Source organism: Sus scrofa, chromosome 17 (genome assembly GCF_054392235.1).
Source record: "Sus scrofa isolate SSC_HxYL_T2T_F1_AM1 chromosome 17, Sscrofa_HxYL_maternal_Yorkshire_Landrace_v2.0, whole genome shotgun sequence".
Taxonomy (NCBI): domain Eukaryota; kingdom Metazoa; phylum Chordata; class Mammalia; order Artiodactyla; family Suidae; genus Sus; species Sus scrofa.
Genome location: NC_139399.1, coordinates 61,356,884 through 61,379,842, shown reverse-complemented (window position 1 = coordinate 61,379,842; position 22,959 = coordinate 61,356,884). Strand labels below are relative to the sequence as shown.

Genomic DNA, 22,959 nt, shown 5'->3' with positions numbered 1-22,959 from the left:
AGGAGACATTTAGCAATGTGTAGACAAGTTTTGGCTGTCATAGTTTTGGAGGAACGTGCTACTGGCATCTAGTAGGTGGTGGTCAGGGATGCTGCTAAGCATCCTACAATGTACAGGACAGACTCGCTCCACAAAGACACAGCCATAACCCCAAGCGTTAACAGTGCTGAGGATGAGAAGCCCTGTTCCAGCTAATCTCTCATCCGCTCCTGCTAAGGCTCACGTGTTTCCACTGCTAGAAGCCAGAAAGAGAACCTTCAGCGTGTGCACACGGCGGTCTTGTTAGAGATAGCTACTTCTCCCTTTCATCAAGCAGAGGCATAAGCCTGCAAAGCTCCTGCCCTCCTTGGCAGGGTCTCTCAACCTGATATAAGGAAAACATCACCACCCTTCATGTCCTGGCCCTAAAAACTGGCTGCTGTTTCCGTGGGGATGTTATCAGACTTGACTCTCTATCGGAAAGCACTCCAACAGGACCGAGAAAAAGAAAGCCCACAGGGGGCTCCAGGTTCATCTGACTTCACTCATGCACAGACGCACTTGCTCAGAGAACTTACCTGTCAACAGTGCTGAGATGGTGCTCAATGATTTCATTCCTCGCACTGGTTTCATGCATGTAGGCATGGGAAGGCCCTAAAACTTGAAGACGTTAATTAAGCATGAACTTTCACATGAAGTGAAAACTGCACGCCCGTGACCACATACAAGGATGCTTGGGATTTTACTTCAAATCCTGGGGTCATCCACGCTGATGCCCACAGAGGTCAAGCAGGGGTCGTTAGCAAGTGCACTGGCAGTGGAAGGGGAAGGGAACGGTGGCAGGATGGTTGTCAGATAAAATACAGGCCACCCCGGTTTCAATCTGAATCTCATGTAACAAATAATTTTTAGTGAAAGTATGTCCCATAATTTTAGAAAAAGTAAAAACGTGGTTTTTTTGGGATCAGTATGTCCCAAATGTTAATGGCACATCCTTATACTAAAAAAAAAAAAATTCTGTTACCTGAAATTCAAATGTAACTGGATAGCCTGTATTTTTATTTGCAAAACCTGACAACCATGGTTGGTCTGGGGTGAACTGCAGAGAATTCATTCTGTCCAAAGAGATCTGCTGCTTGGCAAATTTGACCAAATATTACCACTAAGGAAGGCAGGGTTTCCAGATCTTCTGATTTTTGTAGGAAACGAGTAAAATATAAAATCTAGTGATTTTAGAATGCTGGCAACTAACTTTTTAAAAAATTTTACAAAGCGCTGTAGAAGGAAACAAGCAAGGTTGCAGGCCGCCTTCAGCTGGGGAGCACAGGCGCACATCTTGGCTGCAGAGGAACATACATCTGAGTTTTCATTACGAGCCAAGCACTGGCTGCTGGAAGGGGCCCATGGGTAGCTCACGAAGTTCTCCCAGCAATTGGGAGGCATGAAAAATTATTCTCATCTCCGTGGAGGACATCAGGAAAGTGAGGTTCAGAGAGCAAAAGTATTTCCTGCAGTAAGTGCACAGCTGGGAGCTGAAGCCAGGCAGTCTTCATTCAGCCCCTGTGTTTAAACCCATCACACTGCACCACCTCTCAGGGGAAAACACCAAACAGAGAGCCTCCCACAGGACATAATCATAAAAAAAAAATAATAATAAAGGTGGTTCTGAGTATCTCCTTCCACACACATTATGTCTCCTCAAAGCTTGGACTGGATCAATCACACCGCCATGCTGGGCCATCCTGGAGCCTCCGGGGGAAAAACAAATCAACACCAAGCCTGCCTTTATTTAAAACATCGATATTTTTGTTCATCATGGATTTGAATTTCTGGCCTTAGTTGAGATTTTTTTTTTCTAAATTGCACTAAAATAAATGTTGCATCCAAAGCAAGGGTCTTGCTTGTCTCACCCCTTATCCCTTTCACGGGATGGCACTGCCAGGTTTCTCGATAACTCTTCAGATTTTTGCAGTTTTGGAGGGGAAAATGTCTCACACTTAAAGATGTCCACACCTCTTTATTCAAAACAGTGAAAAACTAGCAATAACTCTAATGTTCCAACAAAGAGGAGTTGGTTAAAAAAATTCCAGTACACCAAATTAAAAAAAAAAAAGTGTGCACCATTAAAAAAGTACTGAGAAAGAGGTTTTCAAATGATACTTAAGAAGTAATGATATAAGGAGGAAAAAAACAAGAAAATAAATTTATATTTGCAACATGATCTCAATTATGCTTTAAAATAGAAGGAAAAGGAGTTCCCTGGTGGCCTAGCAGTTAAAGACTCAGTATTGTCACTGCTGTGGCTCGGGTTTGGCCTGTGGGCATGGCTAAAGAAAAAAATGGGAAAAAAGATAACACTGAGGAGGGGAAATGCCACAAAAGGTTAACAGCAGATTTCCCGGAGGGAAACTCCAGGTGAGTATTTTTTCTTTCTTCTGAAAGATAGGGTGGTGCCCTGAAAAAAAATCAAACATGGGTTTTGGAATCAGACAACGCCATGCTTGAATTCTGACTCCAATATACACTTGGGGCAAGTCACTTATTTCTGCCTAAAATTAGCTACCACAAAGCTTTGGCATGAGGATCATCCAACTGTGTATGTGCCGTATGTAAACACACACACACACACACACACACACACACACACACACGTTTACAAGGATCTGCACAGGAGGCTGAGTAAACGGGACAATAAATGCTAGGTTATCAAAATTTATTTATCCTTTTCAGTAGTTGCCAAATTTTGATAAAGAACAAATATGATTTCAGAAGGAACTAAACCATAGAAAAGACTGCAAAAGCCCCTGGTAAAAGATAATCCCCTTGGGGTCAGCTATCATCTATCCTGGTTTCATGGGATCCACGTCCTGGAGCAACCAGGCCAGGTCTAAAGAGCCTCCAGGGACCATGCAGCGAAGGAGGTGGGGACACGAGGGGGCAGAACAGCAAGCCGATGGCCAGCTCTGCTCCTCAGCTGTGAGCAGACACCAGCTCTTCCATTTCTTACAGGAAATGCTACCTCATCGTGATTCAGGAGCAAGTAGGTGCTTTTCTCGACACCCCCACCCCACGTGAATTTGGGTGGAAAACTCCCTTTCTACAGACTAGCACATAATCCAAAAGAGACTTTACTGTCCATCTCACTGGAGCTGCTCTTTCAGCTTATAGGTCCCTGAGCCACTGGAGGAAAGAACAAAGACTAAGTATTTGGAAATTTAAAATGAGGATGAAAAAGAGATTCTATCATTAGGTAGCTGTGCTACCCCCACCCCAATAATGACCCAGCTGTCACTAGACCAGGGATCCCAAATAGAGCCTAGGGCCAAATCTGCCTCCCTGCCCGTTTTTATAAATAAAGTTTTATTTGAACACAGCCACAAACAGTCATTTACTTACTGCCTACAGCTGCTTTCATTATATGCCAGCAGAGACCACCTCACCCTCAAAACCAAAAATATTTACTACCTGGCCCTTTACAGAAAATGTTTGCTGACTCCTACCCTAAGCTAATGAATAAATGAACAAGGCATAGTTTAAATGTTTTTATTATGTGATGGTTAGCAATAAATTGAATACACAAAGAAACCCATTTCTCCTTTCTTCTAAGACTGTCTAAGACCACAAAGCAGGGGACATCTTGTTTATAAAACACAAGGCCGCATGTTAAGCCAATCATGTTGGAAGTAAAGTGTCATTCACCTACAACAGTAAAGAACTATTAGCAGGAATTTTACTCTAGCCCGTGTTACTAATTCTACCCATTCTTCAGTTAAGAATCCTGACCGTTTTATTACAAGGGTCAATATATGAAATTATCGACTGAGCCCTGGTCCCTATCAAACTTTATCTTAGTTTATGCGATTAAACACATTGTCACTTCCTGTCTGGACTAATGACAATTATGCAGACAGGAAGGCTGAGTTCAAGAATAACACTAACAATAAACAAACTGAACAGACTAGGTCAAAGGTCAGCAAACTTCTGTAAAGGACCAGAATGTAAATATTTTCTGCTCTGCAGGCCATGTGGTCTCTGTCACAGCTACTCAAAGTAACACAAAAGGAGCCAAGGAAAATATGCTCATGAGTGGGCATGACTGTGTTCCAATAAAACTTTATTTACAAAAACAGGTGGTGCCACATTTGGCTTGAGGGTCATAGTTTGCCAGCCATAGGACTAAGGCAGAAAAACCAATTTTGTACAAGGCCCAGGAACGCAACAAATAAATGGAGTGAGTTTGTGTCCTATGATCAGAAATGGGAGACTGTAGGGCACGTGCCCTCTCTAAAGAGTGTGGCTTCCACTCAGCCATGGGGGACACGGACTCAGTGTTGCCAGGTCCTTCTGCTGACTTTCTTTTTAAGTCTTGATTTCCTGCTTCTTATGTAAAATGTTGGCAGTTCATTCAAATTTAAAAAAAAAAAAATTTTAAGTTAAAAACAACTTGAGAGGATCAAAACAAACATGCTTATAACTTAGGATTTCTCAACCTCAGGAATATTGGCATTTTGGTCTGGATAATTCTGTATTATGGGGGGCTGACCCTCCCCCCTCCCAACTGTGATGATCCAAATGTCTTCAGACATTTCCAAGTGCCCCCTCGAAGGCAAAGCCACCCCCTGTTGAGAACCACTGTCACAGCGGTGGCTGGCCACGGGCCACCTGTTGCAAACTTAAATAATTATTAGCCTCTGTGGTCTTCCTCTCTGAATATTGGTCTCCACTCCACTCTTTATTTTTCAAATATATTTTGCCTTGCTTTGGTTTCAGTTCCTTCTTGAGGGAGAAGAAAACAAGAATAGGACCAAAAGAACAACAACAACAAAGAAGAAAAAACTGGGAGAGATCAAGGTGCCATGAAGAACCAAATGTCAATGGAAAGCAGAGATTCATGAGGGACTCTGAGATCCTGGATGCTAAACACCCTAATCTCAACATATTAGACCTAAACAATCCTAAGGAGAAACCTATCCTAGAGAATTAAACTTTTTTTTAAATTTATTGACAATAACTCCTAGGCCCTCATGTTTAACTTGGACACGCATTCTTCACAGAGTGATGCACAACTAATGAAACTGGGGGAGATCAGTATTTAGATGCACCTTTATGAGGTTTCAGACAACTGCTATAGATCATTCTCTATTCATCCTTCTTTATATCAATCACAAATTCATTTCTGCACTCAGAATGTTCTTGCTTTGCTTGGGAGTATTCATGATGTTTATGTAACATCAGTGCTGCTCATATACTGAAATTCTCCCATTTCTTGCTCTGTATTTCAAACGCTGCATCCGGAAGGACAACTTTAACTTTCCCAATGGTCAACTAAAATCAAACAGCTTTCTCCTACTTTCTGGACCTTGAGCTTGTCTCTTTGTTTATTTGTTTATTTATTTATTTTGCTTTTTAGGGCCACACTTTCAGCATATGGAAGTTTCCCGGCTAGGGGTCAAATCAGAGCGACACCTGCCAGCCTATACCACAGCCACAGCAACTCGAGATCTGAGCCTTTTCTGCAACCTACACCACTACACAAGAGCTCATGGCAACACCAGATCCTTAACCCACTGATTGGGGCCAGGGATTGAAACCACATCTTTATGGATACTAGTCGGGCTTGTTACCGCTGAACCACAATGGCAGCCTCCCTGAGATTACCTTATAAGCCAAAGCTGTTGAGCTCTCACCATAAAAGCTGAATTCGTTTAAGGTGGAACACACAATCCTATTTGTGAGAAGAAATCCTGTGAGGCAAACTTCTGCGTTCTAATGCAGGGGGTAAGAATTTTGATAGGTATGTTTAATTTCTAGCAATTTATTCCCAACTCATGGCTCTTCAAAATAGAGCTTGACATGTCTTGTCCCCGGCAAGCTTGATCATAAGGATCCGAAGGACAAAGGCGTCTGGCTCTTGGGTTTTGAGCTTCAAAGCCAGAGTCCAGGGGAAAAAGAAACAAAATTTAAGTCATAAAGGAACACATGATGAGGTTGAGCAAGTTTTTCCCATCCACTTAGAGGTTGGTGGGGGGGAGCCAAAGCAAATAGCTTTAGATGCTGATGGAACTGTCCCTAGAAGGGTCCCCAAATCCTAGGCCCACTTACCCATACATACATATCCCAGAACAGCCCCCAAATGGAAACAACAGAAACCCCAGAGAATTCCTAGGGATCCAAAAAGAGAGGACGCCAGGCTTTGCTCCCCAGGCAAAACTTAAAGAGGCAGCAAGCTTTGCGCAGAAACTCTCAATGCAGTTGCTGCGAGGGCAGTGGAGTAGAGCTGGTTAGGAAAGTCCCCAAAAGGCAGATGGACCAGAGGAAGCTCCCAGGACTGTTCATGCCAGGGGTACCCAGAACAGTTTTTCTCTCTGCATGGTCAGGGATGGTACAGATGTGGCCCCCAGAGCAGGTGAACCGGCCATGTGGGTCACTGACCTACATCACTGGAACTGACCAAGAATTAAATCACTAATTTCCCACCTCCTGATGGAACGGGGGCTCAGAAGAAGAAATAAACATAGACACAGAAAATTAAAGGTACTTTGCTTTCCCACCTGCCATCTGTGATGTGGGGATGGCTGACCCGAGATGAAGGTGAGAACATTGAGAACTGCAGGTTTATAGACCTTCCACCTCTACCACTAGTTCCATGATGACCCTGTATAACCACAACAACAACAAAAAAACACACAAACCTGGTGGCTTAAAGCAATTCCCAGGTGTTTTAGCTCATAAGCCTAAAGGTTGGCTTTGTGGGTCTTCCAAGCTGGCATGTGCATCCTGGTCACCTAGCAGGTTGGCTGGGGACTGGCTGATGGAGGATCGAGGACAGCCTCTGTCAGAACGACCCAGCTCTCTTCCGTGTGGATTTTCATTCTCTGGCTGGTCAGCCCAGGCTTGTGTCATTGTCGTGGCAGGGATGTGAGAAATTGAGAGAGGAGAGAGAAAGGGAGATAGAGAGGGAGAGAAACAGAGAGAGAGGTTTGGAAAGAACACCTGTCACTTCTGCCACATTCTATTGGCCAAAGCAAGTCGCAATGGTAGCAAATATTCAAGGACTGAAGAAATGAATTCTGTGCCCAAATGGGAGGAGTCTGCAAAAGGTGTGATGACAAACAGGGATGGGGAATGGGAGTCCTTTTTATTCCAAACTGCCACACACAAGGAAAGAGACCTAGTCCAGCCGCCAGTGGTTCTCAAAGCTTAGCATACATCAGAACCACCTGGAGCTCTTGCTGAAAAACACACCATCCCAGGTTTCTGACTCAAAGGTCTGGAATGGGGCCCAAGAACCAGCATTTTTAATTAGATCCCAGGTAAAGTTAATGTTGATACTGCCAATCAGGGGATGGCACTTTGAGAATCATTATAATAGCCTTGCTTGCAAATCAGGAAAATCTGAAGACATTAAAAAAAACAACTGCCTAACTATTACCGTTGGAATGGATAGCAATGGGGTCCTGTTGTTCAGCAAAGGGAACTATGCCCAATCTCTCAGGGTAGAACATGATGGAAGATGGTATAAGAAAAAGAATGTGGAGTTCCCGTCGTGGCTCAGTGGTTAACAAACCCGACCAGGAACCAGGAGGTTGTGGGTTCGATCCCTGGCCTCGCTCAGTGGGTTAAGGATCTGGCGTTGCCGTGAACTGTGATGTAGTTCACAGACGCAGCTCAGATCCTGGCATAAGCTGGCGACTACACTCTGATTCGACTCCTAGCCCAGGGAACCTCATATACCGCCAGTGCGGCCCTAAAAGACACAAAGACAAAAAAAAAGAAAAAGAATGTATGACTGGGTTACTATGCTGTACAGCAGAAATTGACACAACACTGTAAATCAACTATACTCTAATAAAAAACAAAAAACATGTACAAATAAAAGAGAGAGAATTCCTGGGTTACACATCAGGCCCACAGCTCCAGCCTGGGCTCTCCTTCTATGACACCTTCCTCAACTCAACGACTCACTGCCTTGTCTTTGTTCATCTCTGCCTTGAATATTGTCATTATTTTTATTATCGTCATTAGTAATGATTAAGAAGATTGAGGTGTGACAAGGTGTTTAATATTCTGTCCAAGGTATATTAAAAGCTCTCGGCCCTACTTGAAAGGCCTCGTCTCAATCAGAGCCAGACATGCAACACTCTGGCTGAGAAACCCCCATAACATGACTGAAATTAAGCAGTGCCCGTCCACCACGCCATCAATCTACACGAGAAGTCAAATATGTCCCTGTGAACCACAGGGAGCTCAGCATTCTCAGTCCATCCACATATTCCCCAGTCTAGACAGACAGTGTTTATGCTCCTTGCTGGTCAACACAAGAGACAATCTCTATAAAAGTGACTTGACAGGAGTTCCTGCCATGGCTCAGAAGAAACGAATCTGACCAGTATCCATGAGGACGCAGGTTCAATGCCTGGCTTCGCTCAGTGCGTTAAGCATCTGGTGTTGCTGTGCGCTGTTATGTAGGTTGCAGACATAGCTCAGATCCGGTGTTGCTATGGCTGTGGTGTAGGCCGGCAGCTGTAGCTCTGATTCAACCCCTAGCCTGGGAACCTCCATATGCCGCAGGTGCAGCCCTATTAAAAAAAAAAAAAAAAAAAAAAAAAAAAGGTGACATGACAGTCCTCTCTCTATGTAACCATGCTACACAGCAGATTCTCCTGATTATTTCCTCTTACCTGTAGGCCTTCTTCTTGGGCCATGGAAACCCCTCACTGAATTGCTTTGGTGACTTTTATGTTCTTGGTTTTCCTTGAATGATGCTACAAGGTACTATCTCCTGAAACTCACCATCCTATTTGTTACTTAATTCATCTATCCCTCCATATTCCTGCGTCAGAAGCCTTTCCAGATTCAGGTTTATAAATTGTCTTGTTAAGGATTGGCAACACTTCAGATTTTGTTGGTAATGACAATTATGAAACCAATTATGCCACCCACACACATTTATCTTTGGCCACCAGGAAGCTCAGAGACTTTTTTTTTTTTTTGCTTTTTGCTTTTTAGGGCCACATCCACGGCATATGGAGGTTCCCAGGCTAGTGGTCGAATCAGAGCTAAATCTGCTGGCCTATACCACAGCCACATTAACGCGGGATCCGAGCCGCATCTGCGACCTACATCACAGTTCATGGCAACGCTGGATCCTTTCACCCACTGAGTGGGGCCAGGGATCAAACCCGCATCCTCATGGCTACTAGTTGGATTTGCTTCCACTGCACCACAACAGGAACTCCCAGAGCCAAATTTCAAAATTAATTTTAGTTGAGCTTGGTGATAGGCTTACTGAATTCTTTTCGACAGGTTTTCTATTCTTCCCGATTCTAAATTTCTATATGCACTTCTCTTATTTCATTTTGTTTACGACTTTTTGTGTGTAAGTATTACCTCATGTTCCTTTTAGGACAAAGCAGGTTAGACCTAGTATAAGCACATCCTCCACATTCCCAGGTAAAATCAAATATCGATTGCATACTACCCACCAAACTTCCATCTTCAATTAAATTTCTTAGTATCTGATAGAGGGAAGGGGTACAGAACAGAACTAAAAAGGTCACTTTTCTTTCACAAGACACAGCAAATTTAGAAAAAGCAAGAAGTTGGAGTTGGAGCTAAGTCTACGTGACTTTGAAGCCCCTCTGCACCACTAGCGATGCTCCAGAAAGCCCTCAGAGTGTCCCTGCAGGCATGGCCCAGGCAGGGCTCAGCAGCTTTCTACCTTCCCCAGACCTGCCACTTTCCAAGATTCAGTGCCAGATTCACTCAAAAAACAAAACGTTCTGGTTACAAAGCACTGTACAGTGTTATATTACCCAGATGCAAGATTTATGAAGTGCCTATGAGGTTAATCGGGAACAGACCCAGAGGAAAGAGGAAAGGAATAAATAAAAAAAACAAAACCCTTTGTTCTGACTTTAACAAAATCCAAAGAAGAATGAGGGGTTTGGGGGGTTCAAAATAGTACTTCAGATGATCTTGCATGAAAAAAAGGGAATATTTTAAGCACTGGATGTTCCCATGATGGTTCGATTTTCGATGAAAACAGTGACCACGTGTCCGGAAGGTCAAACAGCCTGTGATTTTGGATCATCTAAAAATACTTATGTCTCCTTGGACCATTTAGCATGCGAGCCTTCCAGACATATTTCTCTGTAAACCTCGCTCTGCCACTGCCCCAAAGACAGACAGAGGATGACAGCCATGCAGTGATGTAACCAGCACGGAGCATCGGGGGCCGGGGAAAGAATGCAAATACTGCAAGCGGAGGGAGGGGAGAGGCCTTGGTTTCAGCGGGAAGAGCGAGGACAAATATGCCCAGGGGTGATCTCAGAAACTTCTTCCTTGTCATGTTGCAATCCCTTCGGCTCATCCCAGCTCAGGGGAGGCAGAATCACAGATCAAGACATGATCGGCTCCCCCTTCCTGATTTAGAAGTCACTTTTGAAGCATTTCATTAAGAAGTGGAAGAGAAAAACTTCTCTCTCATTAAACATGATAGGAAGGGTTTAAGACATTCTTTTTCTACTCACCCTCTCATTATAAGAAACGTCAGTCGCAGCCAGTATCACTCAGATGTAAACTGAAAGGTCAGTTCTTCCACAAGGAGGGCTTGGAACAGGTTAGAAAACACAGCAATGATACCACCCAAAGCAACCCCTGGACCATCCGCTCAGACTTGCTCACAGCTTCTGTATCTCTGCTCTTGGCAATGGAACTGCATCTCTTGGGACAAGAGTGTCTCTTTTCTTTCATCATTTTGACTCTTTCTGTGCTTAATATCAGAAACTGTTAACTCCATCTCACTCTTGACCCAAGAGATCCAGCCTCATCTGAGCCCCGCATCACAGGTTGGCTAATTCCCATCTGTCTCTAAGCTTATCCCCCCAGGAAACTCTCTGAAACGCTCCCTTCTGCCCTCCAACCGGTCTGCCTGAAGCCATTCCCCTGCCTCTGAATTTTTAAACCCTTTTTTTTAAACCCCCAACCCGCACCGCCAGTATGTTGTCTGCGTCCGTGTGGACAGCAGAGTGAGAGTGGATGCAGGTAAGTGAAGGTGGGTGCATGGCTTGCCCCAGAACACCCTTCCCTTCATTAATACACGAGTATCTCTTGAGTGCTATTTGTTAGCTCTTTCCTAAGAGCTGAGGACCCTGGTGAGTAAATGACACACAAAGCTCACTCTTGGAAGCTTACAAACCAGGGGCTAAGCATGAAATCAAGTACTCAAAATGTGAGCTATCTGCAGATGTAAGGGGTGCTTCAAAGGAGAACAAAAGCCTTGAGAATGGGTCCCAGCAGAACGTGACCCCATCTAATGTGGGGTTCAAGGAAGGCTCCCTTGAGGGGGTTATCAGATAAGCAGGTGTTAGATGGTCAAGGGAAGGAAAGGGATGTTGGGGAGCATGGCACATGCAAAGGCCCTGGCACGGCGAGGAGATGGATTTTTTTTTTTTTTTTAAGACTCCAAAAAGCAGCAGTGCTGAAGCAAAGAGAAATGGACTAGTAGAAGCTGCAGAGAAGTTCCAAATTCAAGTCACGTTACTCAGAAAGCAACTGGGAGTCAGGGAGTCTTGATGATTAGTGATAAGAAAACCAAAAGGAAGATTTCAAAAGACATTTCTAACACGTGAAGAACCCAGGTCAGCTGGTCCTGGCTTAGTTTTCTGATCCCATCTCTCCAGCTACACTCACTACACTCAGTTAAACCAGCCCGACTGCTCCTTGAACAAACCAGGGCCTTTGCATGTGCTGTCCCCTCCTCTCCCCCAGACAGCCATGCGGCTTCATTCACCCCCTCACTCTATTCACATTTCTGCTCCAAATCAGTTCTTTTGTTTTACAAGGGGTGGTCCTTGTCTGGCTTGTGCGCTGCTTTCACGCCCTTGCCCCCCAAGTGCTGACTGCCAATGGCTACTCAATGACTGTGTCAAAAAATGAATTTGTAGTGGGTGTTCCCACTGTGGCTCAGGAGAACCCAACTATATCCATGAGGATGCAGGTTTGATCCTGACCTCAATCGGTGAGTTAAGAATCCAGCGTTGCCATGAGCTGTGGAGTAGGTCACAGATGTGGTTCAGAGCTGACACTGCTGTGGCTGTGGCATAGGGCAGCTACAGCTCCGATTCGACTTTCGACCCCTAGCCTGGGAACTTCCATATGCCACAGGTGCTGAAAAAAAAAAAAAATGAATTCATAGAGAGTGGATCAAAGGGGACCAGGTGGAATTCAGGGTGTCCCTTCAGGAGGTGATTCGTGGTAATTAAGTCAAAACAGATTTGATAAAGAAAAAACACCTCATAGGACAAAGTTCAGTCATATTTTACTCCACACCAAGTACTGGGCCAGGGTCTAGACATAAAACCATCAACAGCAAGTACGATTTCCATCACAACAGAGTCTGCAATCTAGGAGTTTATAATATGACATCATTAGACAGGACACAGGATATGGAATCATATGACAGGAAATTAGTTTCCATACGTTGAGTGCTTACTGGGCTTTCTGTCACACGGCCTCACGCCTTTCGCGTGGTGCATGTATCAACTTTATCTCCATTTTATAGAACAGGAAACAGAGGCACAGGTGTGAATCTCCGGAGTGGTGGACAGAGGATTTGGAACGAGGCGTCTGTGGCTCCAGAATCCGTGCTCTTTCCTGAGACTTCTTCTCACCTTCCCCAGCAGCCTCAGGAAGGGGCTGCATCCGGCCCCGTGTTGGTCCCCTCTGGTACAACTTCAGGCAAACAGGTCCCCACCGATGTGACAGGCATACAAGCTGACAGCGGAGTTCTACAATCGTAGGTCTCCCTGGTGTCACCATAAGCCCTTTTCAGGTCAGTTTCAATCCTGAAAAAATAACCCGAGTCTCCATTTTCTCTTCCCAATAAGAACTAGAGTAGCTAGCGTTCATCAGGCACTTACCAGCTCAGCATCAGGCTGAGGACTGCACCTGGATTATCTGATTTAATCTTCCCAACAATCCCCAACCCCAAAGTGGAAGAACTATTCCAACGACTGTCAATTTTCTTCATATTCAAGGGACTTGACTTCCGTTTAAACTGGCTTACTAGAAAAAAAAGAAAGGCTTCCAAAATGACGTCCAAAGAGATGAAAACGACTGGCTAACAAAACTGAAAGGTCCCTCATGCGGCTGGCCTCGGGCAGGGATGGATGGGGACGCTCCAGCAAGAGCATGAGACTCTGTCCATCTCGCAGCTCCGTCTCCTCAACACTAGCTCCCCCACCGTCCCCGTCCCCCACCCCGCCCCGCCGCCACGTTCTGTCCACCTGGTGCCTCCCAGCAGTGCTTGGGTTGTATATGGTCCACCCACTTCAGGTTCTGTAGAAAGATCAGATCTCTCTTCTTCCCAACACTGGGATAAAAGTTCTAGAACTGCATCCCACTGGACCAGACAAGGCTCCTGCACACACATCCCTGAACCAGTCCCTGCAGATGGGGGGAAATGGGACACCTGCTCGTTCAGGACTGAGCACACATGATGTAAACACATCACGCTGCCCAGGGAGAAGTCGATGATCTAATCCACGAGGTTCCTGGTTCCCTGGGATGGGGGCCGGGTCGGTCCCAGCCGAACCCCAGGAGTGGAGAGGAGAGCAGTTCCAAGAGAAAACGGGTTTGTCATGAACTAAAGGGGACAGGGAGCTCAGGGCAGGTAAAGCTAGAGCTATTCATACTACATTCTGTCCCCAGCTCACAAGTGAGGACCCTGGGACTTTTCTTAAATTGAAAAATCATAGCCATTATTTTAAAAATATGAAAATCCAGGTTTCAGGCTTCTCTCAAAAACAAAAACAAAAAACCAGAATCCCAAGAAATGCTGAGCCCACATTCCCACGTGGCAACGACTGGCTTGAATTGAGGGCTCATCCCCTTGAGAGGGGACCTGTCACCAGCTGTCCTGTCGTGGCCCCTGGAAGCTTTGGAATCTGCAGCCCCTTCTTTAATGCTTCCGTGCACAGTCTGTGCTTGGGACAGAAAAGTTCTAGCTATTTTAGCCTAACTTTGCAGGGTTGGGTGGGGGGGGTGAGGGTGGCCGCCCACTGCACCTCCCACCAAAAAGAGCAGCTTCCTTGTAGGACTCAGCTGCTTTCCAGACTTTTTGTCTGCTTTGGGGGTACAGTGGCAGCCACCCGCCTGTATCCCAGATCCAGATGCCCTGTGATTTTGTACAGGACGAGGTCCTGCCATTCTTGGTTCATCCCTGATGTCATCTAATATTCTGTGGACCCTCTGGCCACCATCACACAATGGCCCAAGGGTTTTGAGAAGGTCCAGTGCACACACAACTGCTGGATAAAAGCACTGCTCTTTGTCTTCCTCTTGATCTTTCCAATGTCAACAGACGTTGCCCAAAGTAACCCCCAGGGGCCTGGCTGTCTTGCTTTATCTTGATATCTTTATGATGCCAGGCCTCCCCAACACACACACTTGCCTTTTCATTGTAATCCACCAAAATGGCTCTTAACTGCTACCTGCAAACATACAGATGCTTGAGATGAAGCAGCTCTAGTTAAAATGCTTATAAATTATAAGCGAGGTTAAGCCAGGGCCTGCAGGTGAGTGACAGATATGGATACAAGTTAGGTGTTTGGGATGCTTCTAGGTCTTAGTGTCATTTATAAAGTGTTCTCCAAACTTGCGGGGTAAGAAGGGTCATCTGGAGTGCTTGTTAAAAATACATATTCTCAGAGCCCTCCTCTGGAGTCTCAGAAAATAGGATGGAGCCAGGGGCGGGGGGGACGGGGCAGGGGGGGGGGATGGACCCTGCTTTTCAAAACGTGCCCCAAGTGATTACGATCACCAGGTGAGGCTGGGAAGCATACACCAGCGCAGCGGATCTCAGAGCTGGCTGAGCCTCGGAATCACATGAGGAAGCCATCTTTGGGGCTGTGCATCTCAAGGAATCACCTGAGGCTCTTGTAAAAATGAAGATTCTGACTCAGCAGGCCTGGGTGGGGGCCCAGTGATGGTTCTGTTGAGACCCCTAGAGGACCAGCTACATGATGTCTGAGGCCCAGTGCAAAACGAAAAGGTGGGGCTCCCACACAAAAAAGGAAACCATCTCTTGCTTTCTTGCACAGTCCTTCTTTCCATCGATCATGGTGTTTTCTTATTTGTGGGCTTTTTTTTTTCTTTTTAGGGCTGTGCCTGCAGCATATGCAAGTTCCCAGGCTAGGGGTCAAATCAGAGCTACAGCTGCAGGCCTTCACCACAGCCTCCGCAATGTGGGATCCAAGCCACCTCTGCAACCTACACCACAGCTCATGGCAACACCAGATCCCACTGAAAGAGACCAGGGATCGAACCTGCATCCTCATGGTTCCTAGTCAGTTTCTTAAGCCGCTGAGCCTCAATGGGAATTCCCATCTAATTTGTGTTTTAATGTTGTGCTCCCTTGAGATGGGGATGCTGGTGGGGTGAGTCCCCCAGGTCGAGGCCCCTACCATCATTGGGCAGTGCCTGGAAGTGGGCTGCCAGAACCCACCCAGGAAGGCAAACAGATAGCAGAAGGCAGGAACTAGTGGGAGCCAAAGCTCCAAGTCCCTGACATAACTGAAGTAAGTTATGAAGTAAGTCCTGTCGGACTTACAAAGCACAAATTTAAAGATAAGATTAAGGATTTGAAGATGGTGACCAAAAGCATTAAACCTCAAGCGTGATTTCCCCTTCTGAGTGCAGAATCTTCTGGCTCTTCACTGGTTATATGACCAGGAAGCAACCCCAAACCACTGGCATCCATAAAGACCAAGCATTCTCTTTTTTGGTTAATGATCAACAAATATTATTTTTATAAGGTTGTCTTTATAGGTACATGACAGAAATTGAAAGGCTGGAATGACTTTCTTATAAAGAATACCATTATTTGCACTGAGACTAAAGGAGGCAGCATAGAATAGTGGCTAAATGTACTGACCCAAGGCAGACGGGCTGAGGTGAAGACCTGTTTCTATCACTTATTAGCAGCATGACCTCGGCCAAAGTACTTAATTCCCTTGTTCCTCAACTTCCTCACTGGTAAAGATGTGTGATGAAGCTATCAACATACCTACACATAAGAGCCTTATTAAGATGAATACATTAATTTCCATATGGCTAAATATGAGCTTTATTAACACAGAGATAGTAGAGCAAGATTGCCAAACCCTGGGCCCATGGCCCACCACTTGTTTTTATAAATAAAGTTTTATCGGAACACCACTTTGCTCATTTGTGCACCTATGACCTAGGGCTGCTCTCATGCTACCATGACAGAGGTGAGTAGATGCAAGGCTGAAAGATATACCACCCTCTGGCCCTTTACAGGAAAAGTCTGCTGGGAGAATGGACAGAGTGGTTTTCAAGATGTGGTCTTTGGGAGCTCAGGGTTCACATAGGTGATTTAACCTTTGATTTGTTTAAACTGCATCTAAGTCCTCTTAAAGTTGTGAAGAATGCACATGCACTCTCAAATGTGTTGTAGATCATCCTGGAACACCACTGAGGCCACCATCCTTCCAATCTGAACGACCAGAATAATTCAATTTTGTGCAAACCTTAGAATAAATCTTCTAACTCTGGGAACATGTTTTGAAGTTCTTGTAAAAGCTACCTTGTTTGATAAGGCGATAACTCTGCCCTGCTCTTTCTCAAAAGTTCTGGGCTGCACATGTCCACTCCCATAAATTCATACAAGTCAATGCATGGCTATGGCACAGACACTTACTCCAGGTGAGGGTCGGGTGCACCTGCTGAAGGTGGGCACAAGGATACAGGTCACAAGCCATTCAGAAGGACAGTGTTACCTGCTTGTTATAGATAAGGAGCTCATCAGACCACCACCAACTTGATAAGATAAATAGCATTATAATCCCCCTTTGAAACGGGGAAGCCAAGGAGCAGAGCGGTTGCGTAACTTGTGCAACATCACTCAGCTGGTAAATGGTAAAGTCAAGATAGGAACAGGCAATCTGGCACCAGGAAAAACCCTCTAACCAGGGGTTTGCAAATGTTTTCTGTAAAGGGCCATCACATAGTAAATATTCTCAGTGTTCCATATGGTCTCTGCCACAGCTCCTCAACTCTGCTGTGGCAGCAGAGAGCAGTCACAGACAATATGGAAATAAATGGATGTGGCCGTGTTCCGAGAAAACTTTGACAGAAAACAGGTGATGGGCTGGATTTGGCCCACAGGCTGGGGTTTGCCCACCCCTACTCTAACCGCTACGTTAGAACCACTGCTTCTGATATGCATTTAGAATAAATAATTATTAATAGTATTGACTCCCATGATGAAAATAAGAACAACTGTGTGTGTGCGTCTGACTGCACGAAAACAGCCAACTCAAGCTGTCTTTTTTTTCCAGAGCTACCTTCATTTCTGAGCTGAAAGGCCTCTTTATGTAATTTCACTTTGCCGCCACCCGAGAAGGGGGCGCTACAGCCAAACCCGCCTCTCCCATGGGATTGAGTCCATCACAGCTACCCGCCGGCTTGACCCCTGCTTTCGAGGAAGACAGGCGTGGGGGTCTGGAGCTGCTCCCGGGACTCGGAAGAGCAGGCTGCTGCCATGCCCACGGCAGTCCTCGGCTCGTGGACGTCAGCCCAACTCTGGGGGCCAGGGATGCCTAAATACGCCCCAGATAATCTTTCAGCAACTAGGAGCCCAGAAAACGGCGATCGGGGCTTTCTGGGCAGGGAGACTTGTGAAGCTTCAGGAAGATTGGCAAAACTCACACGAGAGGGCCTGGCGTGGGGTGGGGGGAGGGATGGCAGCGGAGGGACTCGTAACCCATTACCTGGCAGAGCCAGATTTGCCCCATCGGGAGGACGTCATGCGTCCCTGGATAGGGAGGGACCGAGTATAACGGGAGCCAAGAAAAATCAAGAAAAAAAAAAAACAAACGCGTTTTCAGATCGAAAAGCAGTGATAAGTCTCCACAGGATCAGTTTTACTCAGTTTTACCCCCTGCGCGTTCCAGAAGCAAACACCAGCCGGCAGTGTATTCTCCTTCCCCCAAAGTTCAAAGGGTGAGATGTGAACACAGCCAGTAAAAAGCCCGGAATGTCTGTGGCTTGTCGGGGTCGTAATTCTTTCCCGCAAAGTTACCTTTCCTGTTTCTATGAATTACTCTTACATTCTTGTAAGAGATATGGTTTGAGGTATTTATGGTGCATTCAATTCTGCTATCATTGATTTATTGAACGAAACCAGCTCAGGGATATGATGGAAAGGCCCTAATTCCAAAACCTCTTCCATCTCGGCGCACAGAGCATTTTCTGCCCTGTTGGCCTCCCGCAGATGACCAGTGGAGATAAACAGAGGGCACTCCACGCCCTGTTGCAACGTGCGTGGTGATGTGAAGGAATCCATCAGACAAAAGCAGATTATTACCGTGTCTGAGAGAGATCAAACAGTGCTGGCATCCGCACCCACACACGCCTGATTTACAGGCCGGCTGATAAAGTGCTGCAGCTCACTGTCAGGAGAACATGACAACTCCTTGAGCTCTGTGGATAAATTATTGCTGAAGCCCATGATAACATTTCTCCACCTAGCAACCAAACATAACAGGATGTGGCTTTTAGTACTAGGAGCCAAGTGATACAAAGACAAGACGCCCAGGAGCCCTGGAGCTCTGAAAGCACATTCTCAGATGGAATAGGAAAACAGCAGCCTCGTGGCAACATACATGGAATCTACGAGTAATTAATAATTCTGCAGAGGATTCCTAGACCATTCCCATCCAGGCAGGTGCACAGAGGAACCTGTTCTCTTTTATGATGGATATTGCTACAGCGAAGGCATTTTCCCTGAGCATTGCTCTGTGCCAGGAACTGTGCTGAGTGCACAGTGCTGCATCTGAGAGACACTCCTAGGGTGGACCCCGTTATGTGTATGTCTGGTGGTTAACGAAGTCAACCTGGACCACAGAACTGAGCAACACTGACTCCCACACTGAGACCAGTTACCCCTTCTCTGGTTCTCTCTCGATCCCGGTTCCCTGGGACATCAAGGAGAAACCTCGTGTGATATGAGCCTGTCTCGGGCAGCTCTCTCACAACTGACAATCTCTTTTTGACACAGAGAAAAGGCAAGCATACCAAGCTAGATTCTGTGAGGCCAACCTTGTTTGGCTTTTACTCTTTTCATTTTTCATTTTTTAAATCATCATCTTTTGCAAGTGATGCTGGTTTTTCAATGACGGAGGGGGTATCAGTTTAAAATGAATTTGAGACATGAGGGCAGGGAGTTTTTTCTTCTTTGTCCACTGCTGTATCTCCCAAATTTCAACAGTGCCTAGACAAGTAGACAGTCAGTAAATAGATGTTGAATCAAATAAATTAAATAAAAATCATAAGTGGATGATAGTGTAAGTGGTACCGAAATACAGCACAATTTGTGATGAGTGTGAGTGACGGTGTGGAGATAGAGCAAAATATATGAAAGTGATATTTCAACAACTAGTGTTGAGGAACATGGCTATGTACTATAATCCCAGAAGGTAGGAACTGTTATTTACTTTTTGGATAAAGAAAATGATGCTCTAAGACATTAGGTAACTCATTCAGAATCACAAGCCTACAGAACCTGAGCTCAATCTGAGTGTCGGTCTCAGAAGTGAGCTCTGTGCGGCTCCATCCAGCTTCTTCCCTCTCACTCACAGAACTACACTGTGAAGCAGCCGCCCTGATCCCCTTTCCAAAGGAAAGATAACTGGCTTCATGGAAAACCACCCAAGGTCACATGATGATGTGGCAGCACTGGGATTCGAACCCAGGTCTGCTTGGCTGACATTCTCCCCAATGTAACCCTGTCTCCAGAGAAGTCTGTTTCAAATGATTATGCAAGCTGCTGGAAAGCAGATTTTAAATGGCAGCCAATTAAAGCTTTGGGTCACACCTGCCTTGGATGCTCTGGATGTCTTCCAGAGAACAGAACTATCATTCAGGTGGCAAAACAGGAAAATTAGCTCAGCACCTAAATGCATTTGAGATGTCACTTACAGTCCCCAAGAACAGTGGCCAGAGGCAAAATAAGAGCCTCAATGGGGCTTATTTTAGCAACATACAAAGAGACACTTGCACAAATGGAAAGACTGAGTTCTTACCTTTTCCCTGCAGGTATCAAGATAAGCGACTGTTACAGGCACCGAGGAGGAAATCCACGCCTCCTGGGGAAAGCCACGCCTCCTCGGGAGGGAAGAAATGAACAAAAGCACTAAGGATCCCATTAAAGGTGAATCTTCCAAAAGCTGAAGGCATGACTCACACACAAATATAGAATCAACCCATGGCAAAAATCAGTAACGAGGGAACCAATATGACGGCAGGAGTGGTTCAAAGGAGGAGGCAAGGAAGGCAGAGTTATATCCTAAGTTGTTCAAAAGGATGCTGAAATGAATTTACTAAGAGATTCTAAACTGGACAGTGTCCTATAGTCACTAAACCATAACTTGTGAGGTCTTCTTTTTTTCCCAGACAGAAATCTACACGTTAACATATATCCGGTTGCAACTAAACAGCAAATGGCAAAGTGAACACAAGTGCATGCTCCTCCATAGTCAATAACTCTTGGGTGAGTCTGATCACACATAGTGAAAGGACATGGAGTCATCCTTAGCTTTACCTGCATGTTTTAGATATTTTTTCTTAACAATCTTGATGTACCAGTACAAATGTACCTCCCTAGTGGGTGATGTTGATAATGGGGAGGGTGTGCTCACAAGGGGCACATGGAAAATTGCTGTAACGTCTGTCTCAATTTTGCTCTGAAACTAGAACTTCTCTGAAAAAGTAAAGTCTTTTAAAAGTAAAGTTTAAAAAAAAAGAAGAAGAAGCAAAGGGAAAGACATGGAATATCCTACTTAGGATAAAATGAAAGCAAGCAGAAGGACCACATCGCTAGAGATGACATGACAGTTAGGAAGCATTTGTGCATCCCTCTCCTGCATCAGTCTCCCCCACCTCCATAGTGGGGTTACAAGGACAAGAGTTGAGGTCCAAGCAAGAGGACCATAAACGAAAGAGGCTTGGAAGCAATGATACACACTTGCTCTATCCCAACAAATACACCTGTCCACGGCCATCCCTAACCAACTAGCCTGCTGAGTCACTATGGGTCTTATCTGTGTTTCTGGGTAGAGCACCTGCAAAGACAGAACAAGAGCATACTGGGTGTCTCCAAAGGAGGCTGATTTAAGCTGTCATGCTGTCATTCATTCTGACTTGGTCTTTCCATCCATCTCTAAGTATGACTCTTGATTGTTCCATCAAACATTCCTCTTGTATTTTTATCATTCTTACAGGTTGCCAACTTACTCTCTATGCTTAACATATTTCATGAATTCCACCTGTGTTCCCTAAGATTCTTCCATATTCATTATTCTTAACACAGCCTGGGCATATCACCTAGACCCCAAAAGCCACTTGCTTATTGACCACTGATGCTTAAAATTTTCCGAGTTTCATTCATCCCATTTGTCTTCTTATCTTGTCTAGCAGATTTGAATATACTGAAATAATACAGCAAACCCACATTACAAAGACCTAAAAGGTTGTGATGAGGGTGAAACAGAGAGAGAGGGATGAAATAAAGAGAGAGGAGTGAAATAAAGAGGAGCGAAATAAGGAGCGAGGAATGGTTAAAAGAAATGTAAGAAAAGTGGGACGCAGGTGTAATTTCTTTAAAACTATGAGACAATTGGGGGAATTGAACTCCGGCTGGATATATGATATCAAGAAATTACCGTACATTTTAGACGTGAAAATTATATTTTTAGGTGTGAAGAAATAGAGTCTTTATGTCTTAGCAATGCATACTGAGGTATTTATGGATGAAATTACATGATATCTGAAGTTTGCTTCAAAATGAGCCAATGTTTTGCAATTTAGATCAACAAATAGTTCCTGAGCTTATGCTAAGCAGAATTTTGCAAACTGAGAATTATGACTCATTAGTAAGTAAATTGGTTTGGTGGGCTTTGGCCAGAACATGTGAATAAGGAATAGAAGAGAACAGAATAAAAAAATATCGTTGTGTGTGGCATTCTGTCATTGAAAATCTTGTTCCATGAAACTTTTGTTTCAATTCTGCCTCTGCATGCGTGTGTGTGTGTGTGTGTGTGTGTGTGTGTGTGTGTGTGTGTCTGTTATGAACATACATTAACATATCATGGTATAAAATGTATTTCTTGCTGTGGGTTACAGTTAATGAGGTTTGAAGATCACAGGTGAAAGCAGAGTCCTGATTCCTGATGGGCACAGCAGATACAAGAAGAATAAGATGTGGTTTCCACTTTACCAAAGAGGCAGATGTAAATAGGCAAATAGTGTGGCATGCTAAGAGCTCTGCTAGCAATGAGGTCGAGGATGGTGGGAAGACAGAAGCAGCACTGACAGACTCTGGCATGGGCTTCTCAAAACAGGTAACACGTGGAATGGGTGCTGAAAGATGAAGAGGGTGAAAAAGGCATCTCTCCGGAAGGGAACAAAGTAGCACAGAGGTGTAAACACACACATGGTATATTGGGCAAAAGAAAGTAATTTGGTGAGGCTGTGATCCAGCTAAGAAATGACGATATAGAGCAGTATGTGAGGGAGTGGGTTCTGAGTGTGCTTCATTCTCCCTAAAAACCCAGTGGTGATGGCTCCTCATCTGCTTTCCAGGACCTCTCCCAAATTCCTTTCCTCTTTTAACAAGATGTCCACTTGCCACATCAAAGTCAGAGTCCTCAAGCCCCCTTGATGCCTTATTTTTGGTGAAGGGCACTGTTGGCACTGCACACTAATGCCTTTGTATCATTTCTGAGCCCTGGTCCTCCGGCTTTTGGGTGCTGCAGCTTCTAGGTGTCACCTCTACTCTCCTGGAAGACTGCTCTCTGACTTCAGAGAGCTGGATGTGCTGGAAGGTAGCAGCTCATAGCCAATGACTGGCTGGTGTGGGAATATGAAACTGGCTCAAACTGAGATCAACTTGGA

General features: G+C 45.1%; 1 protein-coding gene across 13 annotated transcripts in view; it reads right to left on the bottom strand.

The window, feature by feature from the left end:
- TSHZ2 (teashirt zinc finger homeobox 2) overlaps positions 1-22,959 on the bottom strand; it is a 1,034,366-nt gene that overhangs the window by 914,028 nt on the left and 97,379 nt on the right. For 4 of the 13 annotated variants that reach the window (XM_085002599.1, XM_085002597.1, XM_085002590.1 and 1 more), the window contains exon 2: positions 20,091-20,169. The exons of 3 other annotated variants lie outside the window; for them this stretch is intronic. The gene's annotated coding sequence lies outside the window, so the exon portion shown is untranslated. Of the gene's footprint in view, positions 1-6,671; positions 6,873-10,511; positions 10,693-20,090; positions 20,173-22,959 lie in introns of those variants that run through there. 6 more of the 13 variants (XM_085002582.1, XM_085002583.1, XM_085002601.1 and 3 more) reach the window with 6 other exon arrangements.